Below are 15002 nucleotides of genomic sequence, written 5' to 3' on the forward strand. Positions count from 1 at the left end.
TTACAAAGTTAAAGTAAGAACCACAAAGCATTATAAAATTTAAAATAAGAATTGCTTAATACATTATTCTAATAGATATGTTTTAAAAGATTTTTAAATTGATTAATTTAATTACATTTTGATTTCTTTTTCTTAGATGTTTTTTAAAGCCTTATAGTCCTTAAAACTTCATAGATAAAAGATGTAAGTTTTAATGTTAATGAACTTGCTATATGAAGTGTAAATGCTTTATCCGATCATTTAATAAGAGGTATTCAAAAGCTGAATGAAAATAAGATTCTTTTTTATAGAAACAAAAATTATAATGAAAAAAGTTAAATACAATTTTGAAATTGCTTTTTGTTTAAACAAACGGCAAACTAATTTAATAAGTTTTGATATCAAAATCATTCATAGAATTTTAGTTCTTTATTTGTCTTTGGAATAGTAATAAAATTTAACAGATTTTAAACATCATTTCCGTAGAGCCATATTTTCACAAATATGTCAGGAATGAAATGATGAACCTAGTTTATGAAATGCTTATTCCAGTTTTATGTATGTAACAACAGTTAATCGCATGAAAAAGAAAAGCTATGTATAAGAAATCTAAATCAACTGCCTCTCTTGAATACAACGATTAAAGATATTCTTTTATCAGAGAAAGAAAATATTGATCGAAACAGAGAAAAAAAACTCAAGTTTTTTCATGAGGCAAAAGAGGCTGATTATAAAAAATATTTTTAACCACCATTACAAAAAAAAATTATTTCCAATAAATAAACTAACGCATATCCAATAAAAGCATAAATGAAAATACGGTTTCGTTGAAGCCTATATTATTTTTTCTCCCTAAGAAAAAGCAAAAGATAGTCTAAATATTAATCCAAAAATTTGAAGAGTTCTCTCAACAAGCGAAAATTTTAAAAATTTTTATTTACAAACAAAGCTTGCCATGAAAGTTTACGATTACGTAGTTTTCTATTGGCTATTTTTTGCAGAGTTAACAGTTAATAATTAGTGGTGTCAACAGCTAGTTGCGATTTTTAACTTTTGTGGAAATTTTTATAGTAAAAAATACTTTCATTTTCTATTAGTGGTACGCAGCGTTACGAAAAATTTAGAAAGGGTACACAGAGGTCACAAGTTTGGGAAACACTGTGGCAGACCAATCGACTTCTTCATTCCTTCATCTCACTCGTTACCATAGAAGCAGGCAGCCCCAGACTTTTTGCCGGGAGCTATTCTCCTCAAAGCCGCACTAAACAAACCGCGGAATTAATTGGAAAAGACCATATGGTATAAAAAAATATTTGAGAGTTTTAAAAAAGGGTGAAAACACTTTGAATTCATTAGAATTATCACGTCAAATAGTGAAAACCTCAAGGAAACAAATGCAAGAAATTTTGTTAGTTGATGTTAAACAGGGTCATTAGAAATTTTCTACTTCACTTTATTCAGAGAATGTGTAAGTTCCCTGCACCACAAATTTGAGCAATTTAACTTAAAGATTTTATATAGTGAATGTATTCCGGCAAAAAAAGGTATGTTTTTGAAATGATCAATTTCCCAATACTACAGACAATTTGACCAAATGCATTTGAATCCCTTCTCTCATCTTTACTTTACTGCATTAACAATTTAGCGTGAATTAAAGAAAATATATTATGACCCTTTTCCATACAAAATTAAAGTCAACTATGTAGTATGTTATACGTTAAGCATAAGTTCATAATGCAAAATTTTAACTTACTTTTTTTCACTGATGACTTGATTTTACGTCGGGTAGGTTAATTCAGATATATTTGTGACAAAGATGCCTGGATTAACATACCCAGCAAGAAAAGGCGTGGCATTTCTTTCATTAAGAAGTTGTTTCATGACTGGCACACCTAAAAAGTGATGGTAATCATAATACTATCCATACATTTATTAATATTTAAATGAAAGATCAATATAAAGTTATAATACATACCTCTTCAGTGAGTTTGTCGTCAGAACAGCAAACAGACGGAATTGCTACAGAAATCCCTATCATACACAAGGAGATTGAAAAATAACTTTGCCAACATATGGCTTTTTAAACAGCATGCTATTTGAGGGAACGGGATAAATTTTTGTACAGCGATTATGATCTTTAATGATGTTAAGAACAATTACGTTGATCACACAATTACAGTTTCAAAATGTTTTGAAATTTGAAAATGGCAATATCTTTTTTAATCGAAGCGTATTCTTAGCAGTAGAAAACTCCAGAAAACTAAAAATATACTTTGTACGATACTTTTAGTACTAGAAATTTCGAAGCAAGGTTTTACCAAGATTGCAATCAAACGTGTAAACATCTGCAGCAGAACTTTCGGCTCTCTGCGACAAACCTTTGTAGCACTAATAATATCTTTCACCAAGGCACTTTTAATACTATCAAATATGCATGTTGCTAATTAAATTTACAGTAACAGAAACGCTGTTGAAAAAAAAACTATTTAGATAAAAAAGTTTCACGTATATTTTTAAATGAATATGTTATATTCTTTTTCATTCTACACTAAAGTAAAAAAAACTGGTATACCTGCCTAATATCGTGTAGGGCCCCCGCGAGCACGCAGAAGTGCAACAACACGACGTGGCATGGATTCGATCAATGTGTAAAGTAGTGCTGGAGATAATTGACACCATGAATCCTGCAGGGCTGTCCATAAACCAGTGGAAGTAAGAGGGGATGGGAACGTAAGAGGGGGTATCTTCTGAACATCACGTTGCAAGGCACCCCAAATATGTTCAATAATGCTCATGTCAGGGCATTTTGGTGGCCAGCGGCACTCTTCTGAATTTAGACACTTCCGCTGGCCACCAAAACTCCCAGACAAACATTTTTGAACGTATTTGAGATGCCTTGCAATGTGATGTTCAGAAGATATCCCCACCCCCTCTTACTTCCACTGGTTGGAGACTGGTATGGACAGCCCTGCAGGATTCATGGTGTCAATTATCTCCAGCACTACTTCACACATTGATCGAATTCATGCCACGTCACTTCTGCGTGGTCGCGGGGGCCCTACGCGTAATTAGGCAGGTATACCAGTTTTTTTTTGGCTCTTCAGTGTAATATCATGGGCGATATTCTCACATTTTGTTAGAGTAAAACACACTAAATATTTCCTTTTTCGCATTTCGTAAATCATATAAAAAAAATCGTGAAATCAGTAGCAGTAACTATCGAAGAAAAGATCGACGGCGAAATCAAGCGAATCGGACTCTTCAAAATGTTTCCTTTCGAGGTTCGGTGGAAATAAATGTCCACCCCCCCGAAAAAAACGATAGAATCATTACTTGAATTTCTCATATTGTCAGTTATATATCAGGATATTTAAAAACAGTAATTTTCAACCGTAATTTTTACTCTGAGTGTAACCGTGAGAGCTAAATCGTTTATATCATTTTTATTCATCGATTATATCTCATCATTTTTATATTATATTACCTACGTACAAAATTTTATTTCGTCCACTCAAAAGTCATCTCCAAAATTTCACATATCAGCAGTTCTTAAATAATTCCCTGTATAACTGCATAGGAAAAGCACTACTTTTCTGATATCTATACCACATTACGGAATTGACTATAGGATAAGCTTTAAATAAATGCACGGGATTTCTCTTGCAGACCTGAGAAACTACTTATTAAAAGATTCCAGGCCGATTTTAAACTAAGCGATTGTTAATGAAAATTTCACTACCCCTTAACGCTTGCATTTTTTACATGCCGTGACGCGAAAGAAAAAAAATCCTCTTTAAAAAGTAGTCATTTTAGCTAAATGAATATTTTCTTCTGTCATCTACGACTTGATTTTTTGAAAGGAATAAAAAACATTTGTTTGATGAGGAAATAGTCCTACTTCAGATAAGAGTTCTCGTAATTCACGTGACGTACGTCACGCTAGATCTACATGGGTTAATTTGATTCACATATTTCTCGGTAAAATTCCGCCTCCGGTAATTCACTTTACTGCATTTGGTGCTTATTCCCACGCTCGATGAATGTTAAAAATAATGAACTGCCTTAAAATATGAATGTTAAGTTGTCAGTTCAGAATCACTCCAGCATTAGAAAAAGGGCAGCAAAGATATGTACATTTGCTGTACATGCGTATTTCAGAGTTTCGGTTGCAGTACCTTTATAATACAATTATTAGAACTTGATGGAATGTTATTGCAGTATAAAAAGATTTACAGGTTGCGAACCTGTGGTAACGAAAGCCAGTGGCTGTTTTGCCTTCACTTTCCACCTTCCCCAATTTGTCCGCTACCTAGTAACAGCGATTCTCGTATAATGGGATCCACTGGAAGTGTGATTCTCAGAGATTGTCCTTAGTTTGTGTATCACGGGTTTTGTCACTTGCAGAGGACCAGGCACTTAGATGTAGTAAAAGAACGTCCTTTTACTGGATGCGGCAGACATTATCCTTAGTTTATGGGCATGAATGTTCATCGCGTGTATGATTGGTGAAAAAGTGCGTTTCGAACGGAAGTTAAATTTAAATAAAAAGAAATTGCTAAAACAATAAATCTAAAATTTGAATAAATTTTTTTCTTTAAGAATACTGACATAGTAAAGAATGCGCATATTTAAACATCTCGTTTTGCTATGCATGTAAGATCTTTATAATTTAAGATCTTATAATATCTTATATATATTTAATAAGATGTTTTTCAAGTGTGAAAAACCAAAAAGATCATGGGTTCCAGCACGTACCTATGCGTCATTTTATAAAATGTTTCTAGTGGAAGTTATACACTAAGAAAGACTTAGAAGTTATGTATAAGTCCAGTGGAAGTTATCACAAATCAAAAGTTCAAAGAAAGATAGTGTGGGTACACCGCTTTGCTGGATCGCTTATATTTTACATGGTGCTTTGAAACTTTTAAATCCATTATTTCTTAGCTGCTAACGCTAAAATTTTTTGAAGAAGTTTTTGTTAGTGGCAGTGAAAAAATGAACTGTCAGCAGAAATTTCTTTAATTTTATCAGCACCTAAAACCAACGATATGTTTTATTTACATGTTTTTATTAGCAAGGTATTTATGATGATTTTGAGCATTTTAAATGAAATTTATTAAAGAACAAGAATGATTGGGTCAAATTAGGAACATCATTCAGTAAAATGGGAGTTTTCACTTCCCAAAAATCAGTTTGTGGCACCTCCGTACTCTCCCTAAAACTCCAGGATTTTCCCCGTCCTTTAAAAAACATAAGGATTTTTTATCGCTTCAGGTTAACTTTCTAGCATTCTCAAATCTATTTACAATTCTCGCACACCCAGAGTTATCTCCCTACTCTCCATCCACAAACCTGTTTTATGTACTGTGTTTGATATCTTGTTTGAGTTTATTTTTCTCCCCTTCTAGTTAAGCTTATTCTTTTAAGTCTTTTTTGCAACTTGTTTCTGACATGTTTCCCTTTGTCACTTTATGTTACGACCCTAAGGAAGGTTAATAAAAGAATGAAAACTATCAATGTTATGCGTTCTTGCTTTAATCACTTAATGTTTTACCTATGTGGCACAAAGCACTCCCTATCTCAATTTGGTCATAGTACTAATATTTGAGAAATGATAGAAAACTCATAAGATATAAAGATATGAGCACTTTAAAAGTAAAGTCCTCGTAGCAATTATAGGTGCAGAATGTTGCTCTTGACTGAAAGCTGATTTAACACTCCTAATAGCTGATATAAATAGAAGATAGCGAACGCCCCAGAATCTCAAAGGCAAAAACATTAACAAAAGATAATTTTTTTTTCTTTTCAAAGCATGCAATGTAAAAAAGCATATTCCCATTTTAATTTCTTTGATAATTCTTTTTAAGGATTAAGAATCACAGAGAAATTGCTTACGTTTTCAGTCATACTAGTGTTAAAAAATGCACAAAGGGGGATAAGGTAATATCAGGGTAAAAAAAATGTCAGTATATTTTCAAAAATGCACCCTTATGAGATGAACTAGTAGAGAAAATGTGTAATCTTTACATATTTTTTGTTTTTATATGCAATTATAAAAATATCCCTGTCAATACTTACTATTATCATTGACCGTCAATTTTCACGGACCAGCAGAAAAATGATGCAGCAAGGGGTATAACATGATGTAGCAAGTGGGAAAACATGACATAGTAAGCAGAAAAGCTACACACAGATAACAAACAAGTCTTAAAAAAAGCATTTCAGAGCTTTGGAACAAAATGATTTTGATCTTGCAGGCTGGCAGAAAAAACAAAGCGGGATTTTCTCAAAAGGGATAACATAAAATCAGAGATAATTTAACATTATTGGTATAGATAGTCAGTTTTCATGGACGAACAGAAAATGACGTAGCAAGCGGGATAACGCACGAAACGGAAAACGTAAAATCGGGGTTCAACAGTATGTTGTTTTAGTTGACCTATTCTGTTATGAAAGAGTCCAATCGGACTCCTTCAACTTTGAGGCAAAAAAGAAGAAATCCAAAAATGCAACACACTACAACAACGAATGAAGAGAAAACATATAAAAGTTCCCAATTTAAATTTACATAAGAAATTGAAATGTTTAGTTGTTACCACTAAAATCCAGAAACAAATTGATACATTAAAATTATTACATCATATAACTTTTGATACAGAAGAGTAAACTTTTATAAGTTAAAATCGAACATATAAGATCAACGTCAATGTTTCTAAAAATTAGGTATAGCGCAGCGAAACGTATTCTGATTGTGTTGTTTTTCAGAAGATTCAATTTAGGAGAATAAACAAAATGTACCAATACTTTTACCAGATGTAACACTATATACTAGAGGCAGTTCAAATATTATTCATGCGCATAGTTTTAGGTGTAGATTTGTGGCATAGCATTTATTCTGAAAAGAGCTATGCAAAATTTAAAATTAAACGTAATGGATTTTTAAAAGCTGACTTAACACTTCTAATAGGGGAAATGATAGAAGATAGTGAATACCTTAGATTCTCCAAACACTGAGTTAAAACATAAACAAAAGATGAATTCTTTTTCTCTAAGCATTAAATGCAAAAAGAATATCAATTTTAAAACAACCTCCAATTTTTATGTCTTTAACAATAATTTGTAGAATTGGGATTAGGAATTATATTGTTTTAGTGCATATATTCTGTTATGAAGGAGTCCAACCGGACTCTTTCGACTTCAAGACAAAAAAGAAGAAATCAAATGCGACACACTACAACAATGAACAAAGAAAAAACATGTAAACGTTCAACATTGAAATTTATATAAGAAGTTCAAGTATTTAGTTGTTACCACTAAAATCCAGAAACAAACTGATACATTAATATTATTATATCATATTAAATTTGATACAGAAGAGTAAACTTTTAATAGCTAAACTCGAAGAAATAAGATAAATGTCTCAGCTTCTAAAAAAAGTAGATAATGTAGATAACCTATTCTGTTTGTGTTGTATTTCAAAAGAATAAGTCAATTTAGGAGAATATATAACCATTGAAAACAAAAAATTTCCCAAATATTTTGTAAATAAATATTAAAAGGTATTTATACCACAAATTAACTCAAATGTAAATAAAACCTATGCCTAGTATTTAACATTTAATAATTATATCAGAAAGGTTGTGTTTAGAGATTAATTAAGAATATATTTCCGCAACAGGGAGTTTAGAACATGTGAATTACAGCTGTTAAGGCTGATTTTTGAAGGTTCCGTTGTAATATGAAATGATGCTTTTTTGTTGAATATGTTATTTTCATAACTGCAGTGTGTTTGCAACTGTTACTCATGACTGTTAGGCCAAGTTCAGTCTATCTAAAGCCAGCATTGTCTATACTTATTTTGAAAATAGTGCAAAACATCAATATGGATAAAAGCTAGTTTTGTGAAAGTGAAAAAAGTTTGTGTGTATATAAATATAATGGTAATTTTCACATGCTTTTTTTGTAGGAAAAATATTAAAAAATTATTCTGAGAAAATCAATAACTTTTCAAGGACACTATCACAGAATTCCAGGACTTTTTGGGTTCCTGATTTTTTCCAGCAAAAACTAAAGGTTTTTCAAGTACCTTGAGAACTGTGGCAATACCATGGGAAAAACCTTTTACAATGAATTCTTTTTATAACATTAATTCAAATTTAAAGTATAGGAAAAAACTAAGTCAGATAAACTAAAAGTAAACTATAAAGTTTCAAGTACTGAACATCTTTTTTCCTCTTCAAAATATCAAACTAGAAGAATTTGGAATGGGATTAAATTCCCGTGCCAGAACAGCACAGATGCTAATAATGTCATAATTTATTAGACATTTAAAAAAAGCATAATGGCACCTAATTCAATGATACCTAATTAATTTTAGTAATAGATACTTTTGGTGTTATGGTAATTGGTGCAGTTTTAATCAATACCATATATGTAACCGGCAAAATATGAAATCCGGCATTGTATAGAATGACTAGGTTATTGTATAGAATGCCTAAAATTAGCCGGCAAAGTGTGAAATGATTTATATTTCTCACATTTCCTAGGCATTCTATAGATTGCCAAATGAGAAACCAGCAAAGTATAAAATACATCTCCGATTCGTTTCAAATATATTTGGCAAGCCTCGTAACTTTTGACTAATAACAAAAATTATTTTTTTACTGTGCTGCTTGTAAATGGAGGAATTTAATGAAATTTACACGGAAAAATTTAATGAAATTTAATTCAAAATGTCATTCAAGCCTGCCATATTGATAAAGTAGGTTAATTTCATATTTTTTATATGAAAATTTTGTTTTCCTTAATAAGAAAGGCTTAAATTTTGTTTTGCATAACTTTCTAATTTTCTTTCCACATTTTGAATAAATGTTTTTCAATAGCACTCTCAGTATTTTTTCAGAATAGCATTTTTATTTTTGAGAAATGCATGTTACTGTGAATGTCCGAAATCGGTAGCTTTACATTTATTCGATATTTTAATACTTACTGACGATAGATTAGAAGAAACATCAGTGTAGGGTATACTGAGCAATGCTTAACTAGAACTAGACTGGACCTTTGGTAAATGTTCGAAATATATACTAGGTCTAGTTAAGCTCCATTGCCCGGTATACCTTACACTGATGTTTTTTTAAGGTTAAGTGCCACTGCCCGGTATACCCTACACTGATGTTTTTTTAAGGTCAAGTGCCATTGCCCGGTATACCTTACACCAATGTTTTTTAAGGTCCGGTGCCATTGCCCGGCATACCTTACACTGATGTTTTTTTTAATGTTAAGTGCCACTGCCCGGTATGCATTTGCCTATTATACCCTACACTGATGTTTTTTTAAGGTCAAGTGCCATTGCCCGGTATATATTAGAATGCTACTTCAAACACTGATGTTTCTTCTAAACTAACGTCAGTAAGTATTAAAATATCGAATAAATGTAATTACATCCACGAATAAATTAATATCAAATCGGATGTAATAAATGTTTCGGACATTTACCAATGCTACTATGTGATTGTCGACATTCGCCGGTGAAAGTCAACAACCACCGATTTCGCTCATTCACAGTAACATGCACATCATTTACATAATAACCTCATCAGGACGTTTATTTCATACATTGCCTAAATAGCATCCGGCATTGTATAGAATGCCTAGGCATTCTATACAATGCCTAGTCAAAGTATGCAATACTTCTCACATTTCATACTTTGCCTAAAAACGTCAGGCATTCTATACAATGCCTAGTCATTCTATACAATGCCGGCGTTTCATACTTTGCCGGTAACATATATATATTTCTGTTTCTTTCACAAGCATGATTTATTTCCTTGCAAAAAAATATTTATGATATAACAATAAAAAACTTTTTGTTTTAGAAAATGACAGTTTTAAAAATTTTCTAGAACTTTGAACTAATGTGTTCACCGCACGGTATTTAATCAGAATTACGCAGTACAGTATCACATTATTACTCATAAATTAACTCGTTTCTATTTTACGACCATCTTCAACAGAAAACATATAATTTAGCAATTATACACGAGAAAATTTAACTATGGAATTGAATCCTGCGAGCCGGCATTACTATGTTATATTTTTTAAAGTTCACTTATATATTAGTACATAAGACAAAAAATTGGTAGTTGAGCATAATACATAAACACATAAGATGCCATAATCATATATAATGTAGCTATATAAAGTTTAATATATCATATATAATGTTTATAAGACATTAAGATGTTAAAACCATAAAAAAGTTACCTTGTTTGATTAAAGGTGAAGTTTTCCTGCTTGTGGAATTTAAACAGAACTAAAACAGCATTCAACCTGGTAGAAATAAATGAATTAAGCATTAAGAAATTGCAAACAAAATTAACTAACAAAAATTCCTCTCTCAGCTTTAACACCTTGTCTTACATCTTCATAAGTTAAGTTTTCATCTTCTTTCATTAAGGCAGTGTTTCCCAAAGTGTGGTACCCGTACCCCACGGGTACAGGAACAGTTTAGCGGAGCTACGCTTTCTGATACGAAAGAACTTACAACAAACGAAAATTTCAAAATTTTTTATTTAAAAGCAAGGCTAGCCATGAAAATTTACAATTAAGTATTTTTTATTGGCTATTTTTGGCAGAGTTAAAACTTAATAATTAGTGGTGTCAACAGCCAGTTGTGATTTTTAACTTTTGTGCAATTTTTTTATAGTAAACAACACATTCATTTTTTTATTAGTGGTACACAGAGTTACGAAAAATTTAGAAAGGGTATACAAAAGTCATACGTTTGGGAAACACTGCGTTAAGGTTTAGAAGTTTTTCTTTCAGTAATGCAGTTAGTTTATCATGCATTGGTAGGATTAGACAATTGTTTTTTCATTCAGTGTTTCACCTGTCCCTGGGTTAGGCAAACAACGTGAGTTCAGGATGCTCACAACTTTCAGTAACTTTTTTAAATCATACAAACTATCTTGGTTACATTTTTGAATATATTATAAGAATTTTTAATTTGCACGAATAAACATGCAACCCCAAAAAATCCGAAATGCTTCGTTGAAATTTAAAATCATTTTTGACACGAAAAAAAAAGTATTAAACTGATAATAATCGATAAAATCTCCCCAAAAAAGGAAATAAGATAATTGGTTGATTAAGTAAAATGGATACATAAATACTTTTAAAATTCACCAGCCTCTGTCTTGCCTGTAATGATACCTCCTCATCATAATCGGGAAAATCTTTTTTTGAACTGTTTTTATTCTTCACGCCACCAATCTTGGAATTACTTTCAAAACTGGTACCAAGGAATTTAATTCTGCCAAAATTAAAAAGTTTAACTCTTAATATAGAGAAATGTATCAATTCCACTTTCTTTGATAGAAGACTTGTTAATATTGCAGTCACAAGAAATAAGGATTTGTTGCTTAAATATTCAGATTTTTTTGGGAACTCTAACATATTTTTTGAATACAATAAAAATGGAATAAAAATAATTCAAATAATAACCTCATCAAAAAAAGTTTTAAGAAATATTCTTCTCGGGGTCCACCGGTCAAAAATGCGCTTTTCTTATTACGCAAATCCCACTGTGGTATCCCCGGCAACGAAAAAGCTGATACACTGGCCAAAAAAGGTTGCTTTGTTAATAAAGCCCCAAATAACTTGGCTAGCTATAAATCCACTTTGTTAATGATTAATCATACAATTAAGACAACACATATATCATTGCTAAAAGAACGGACAAAAGAAAAATCGTAGGGAAATGACATCCTTAATCTCCCCGATTGCCCAAGAAGCAGTGCTGTAGCTGCCTTTCATCTTGCTACCAAGCACGATTGCTTATAGGCCCATCTTTCCCGTCTTAAAATAGTGGATAATCCTGCCTGTCCCCTCTGCCACAGTGGTGTGACGATGAATGCTGAACATCTTCTTAACTGTTCAGTTTTCACAAAGAACTGCATCTACTCCCGATACTGGGAGGCCAGAGAATTTTTGTTCAATTTAAGTTCTCGATTTAATTTTTGTGTCTGATGTTTTGCTTTTGTTCTTGTATTTTGTATATTTCATATATTTCTGTTTTTGTATTTTTCTTTTCTTTTGATCTCTGTACGGCGTTAGGATAATGTCTATATCGCCTGCTGCATTGGAAATAAAAAATATTATGCAAATAAAAAATTATCCCCCACTAAAACAAATTTTAAAATCTATCCTACCACCCAAAAAATTCTCCTCACACTAAGCCACTAATTTTAAATGGGCTTCTTTTAATTGTTATTTTTAATGTGATTTTAAAGTTGTGCATTGATGATACAATTAATTTGGCTGGAAAAATATCTTTCACCAAAAAGGATTTTAAAAATTCTCACCCTAAATATTAAAAAATATCCTCTTAAATAATCAAAAATATTCCTTAAATCTAATTTAAAAACTACAATATTGCATAAAAAATATATATATATTAAAAGTATCCTTCTAGTGTTAGCTGGTTTAAATCGCAGTTAAAAACACATAGTTTAAAAAAAAGTTGTTTTTTTATTATTTAAGGAAAGAATTTTTTAAATAAGTTTTTTTATTATTATTAACATAAATAGTTAAATAAAACGAAATGAAAAAAAATTTGAATATTTCGGAAATACTTGTTACTTTGGAGTTTGATTTTAAAATTATTAACATGTTAAATTAAAAAATTTCTCTGTTGTTTTTTTTATCTTATTTAACAGTTTGGTTATGCTGGGTATAATCAAAAGCATAAATGGGAATGAAGTGCTTTTCTGAATTTTACATTTTATTTGGCAATTTTTTTCTACTATCAGCGCAAACAAATATTTATTGTATGCGCATGCAATATGTTTTTATCAATGAATCTAATAATTTCAAAATACAATGCTTTAAATAAAAGAGTAACATTGAAAAATTTTGAAAAACATTCACAATTTATTTAAAATATCATAAATGTATATTGTTTTATTTAATGAGGCATTATTTATAAGCATTGTTATGTTTAAAGATTCATTCTGTTGAAATAAATTTATAAAAAGCTTATTTTTTATTGTTAAGTTATTAAAACGATTATGTGATTTACTAAAATATAACTTGGTGTACTATTATGTGTAGATTATGTATCAGGGTTGTCACTCAAATCTGGAAAAAAAATTCCCTGTGTTTTCCCTGTACATATTATGCACAATATATTAACAGAAAACAACAATTACTGGGCTCTTGTGCGAGCTATTGTTGGGCTACCTATATTTATTAGTTTTAATTGCTGGAAAAACAGCTGAACATACTTAAATAATGCTATAGTAAATGAAATAGCTTAGTATAGCTGAAATAGCATGGTTAAACATCCCATAGATTACATTTTGAGTGGTCACCATTTTTTAAAAGACAAAAAAGAGAAACAAAATTCCCTGTATTTTCCCAGTTTGTAAAGAAAAAATCAAAATTCCCTGCATTTTCCAGGTTCTCCTAGTGGAGTGGCAACCCTGTGTATGCATGAGTGCCACTCAACAAAAATTTCGAGATTGAACTTATTTTTTGACCAATTAACAAGGTTTAGCGTTTTTTATTCAAGATGTACCTAGCCAAAATAATGGCTCATGCATTAAAACAATGATTTAATTATTTTTCTAAACATTATTTTATCTTTATTCTATTAATCTATTTTTTTTACAGCAAACAAAATAAAAACAACAGCTCAGTTTGCACATCTTTTTCCACTAATTATTTAATAATAAACCAATAACTTTCTCGTAAAAGTATTCATATCTCTACTTATTTTTCATTTCATCATTATTTATCTTTTGTCCTATTTCAATAGATTATTTTTTTTTTCAAAAAATAAATAAGTCTTAACTTTTGCTGGCATTTCAAAATGTTGGGAAAAAATGAAAACTGAAGCAAATTGAGATACAAAAGTACAACTTTTGTAAGACGATCCGAAGTTCAATCAAACCTGTTCTTTCACTGCATTGTGACACCCTTACTTAATCATGTTGCAGTAATTATAAAAAATAACAATGCTTGATATTTTACTTTTATGATTAATAAAAAAATTTATCACATTTTTAAGGAAAAAAGAAAATTTTTATTTAAAAACAAATGGAAAAAGATATTAATTGATGAAATTTATCTTATCTTAGCTTATTATTATGATTTTTTTTTCAAGACTGACTTCAGTTCCTAGAAATGAAAAGTGGCACCCATGTGTATGAAGACTATTTGACATTTTTAGTCCTTTTAATCATTTAACTATTTTAAAATATATTTAATTCAAAGTATTACCTTAAATTTTTCAAGCTGTTTTAAGTGAAAATTTGTGCTAATTAAATTGAGGAAAAAAAAAACAAACTAGATTTGATTATGTTTTGAAATTAATTAAGATGAATGTTGCAAATTGAATACTGCTAATTAATGACATTAATGCTGAAGTAAGACATTTTCATAGCAAACAAGTGAGATATACACCTGGTAAAAAAAATGAACCAAACATTAAAAGTTGCAGACAAAATTAATTTAAACATTCAAAAATTGATGTCTCATCATTATTAGCTTGTCTTACATCATCGTAAGTTAAGTCTCTCAACTTCGAAAGTAATACCAAATTCAGGATGTTTACAGCTTTTAGTCACTTTTAAATCATACAAACCCTTATTGTTTTGGTTACAGTTTTGAGGACGTTATAAGAATTTTTAATATGCACAAATGAATTTGCAACTAAAAAAAAAATCAGAAATACATTTGTAAAATTTGTAAGTTTCATTTTTGATGCAAGAAAGAAATATTAACGATAGATAAATCTAGTAAAAAAAGGAAACAAGAAAATTGATTGAGTAAGCGATCTAATTAAGTAAGTCCAATTAATTGTAATTGAGTAAGTTCAGTCTCTCTGATTAGCTTCTAACGATCTCTCTTCATCATATTCGGGAAAATCTTTTTTCTTTTGACTATTATGATCCTTCATGTCATCAACGTTGGTACAATTTTCTGTGTAGGAGGGAGGTTTTTCCATTTTGCCGAAAGAAATT

At 30.5% G+C, this 15002-nt stretch overlaps 1 protein-coding gene across 22 annotated transcripts in view; it reads right to left on the reverse strand.

The window, feature by feature from the left end:
• The window catches only part of LOC107456085 (uncharacterized), a 56981-nt gene that overhangs the window by 28820 nt on the left and 13159 nt on the right, over window positions 1–15002 (reverse strand). For 3 of the 22 annotated variants that reach the window (XR_011637878.1, XR_011637875.1, XR_011637870.1), the window contains 2 exons: window positions 1955–2010; window positions 1733–1871 (listed from right to left, as the gene is read on the reverse strand). The exons of 12 other annotated variants lie outside the window; for them this stretch is intronic. The gene's annotated coding sequence lies outside the window, so the exon portion shown is untranslated. Of the gene's footprint in view, window positions 1–1732; window positions 1872–1954; window positions 2072–10242; window positions 10309–11150; window positions 11305–15002 lie in introns of those variants that run through there. 7 more of the 22 variants (XR_011637877.1, XR_011637874.1, XR_011637871.1 and 4 more) reach the window with 4 other exon arrangements.

Source organism: Parasteatoda tepidariorum, chromosome 10, assembly GCF_043381705.1.
Source record: "Parasteatoda tepidariorum isolate YZ-2023 chromosome 10, CAS_Ptep_4.0, whole genome shotgun sequence".
Classification (NCBI taxonomy): domain Eukaryota; kingdom Metazoa; phylum Arthropoda; class Arachnida; order Araneae; family Theridiidae; genus Parasteatoda; species Parasteatoda tepidariorum.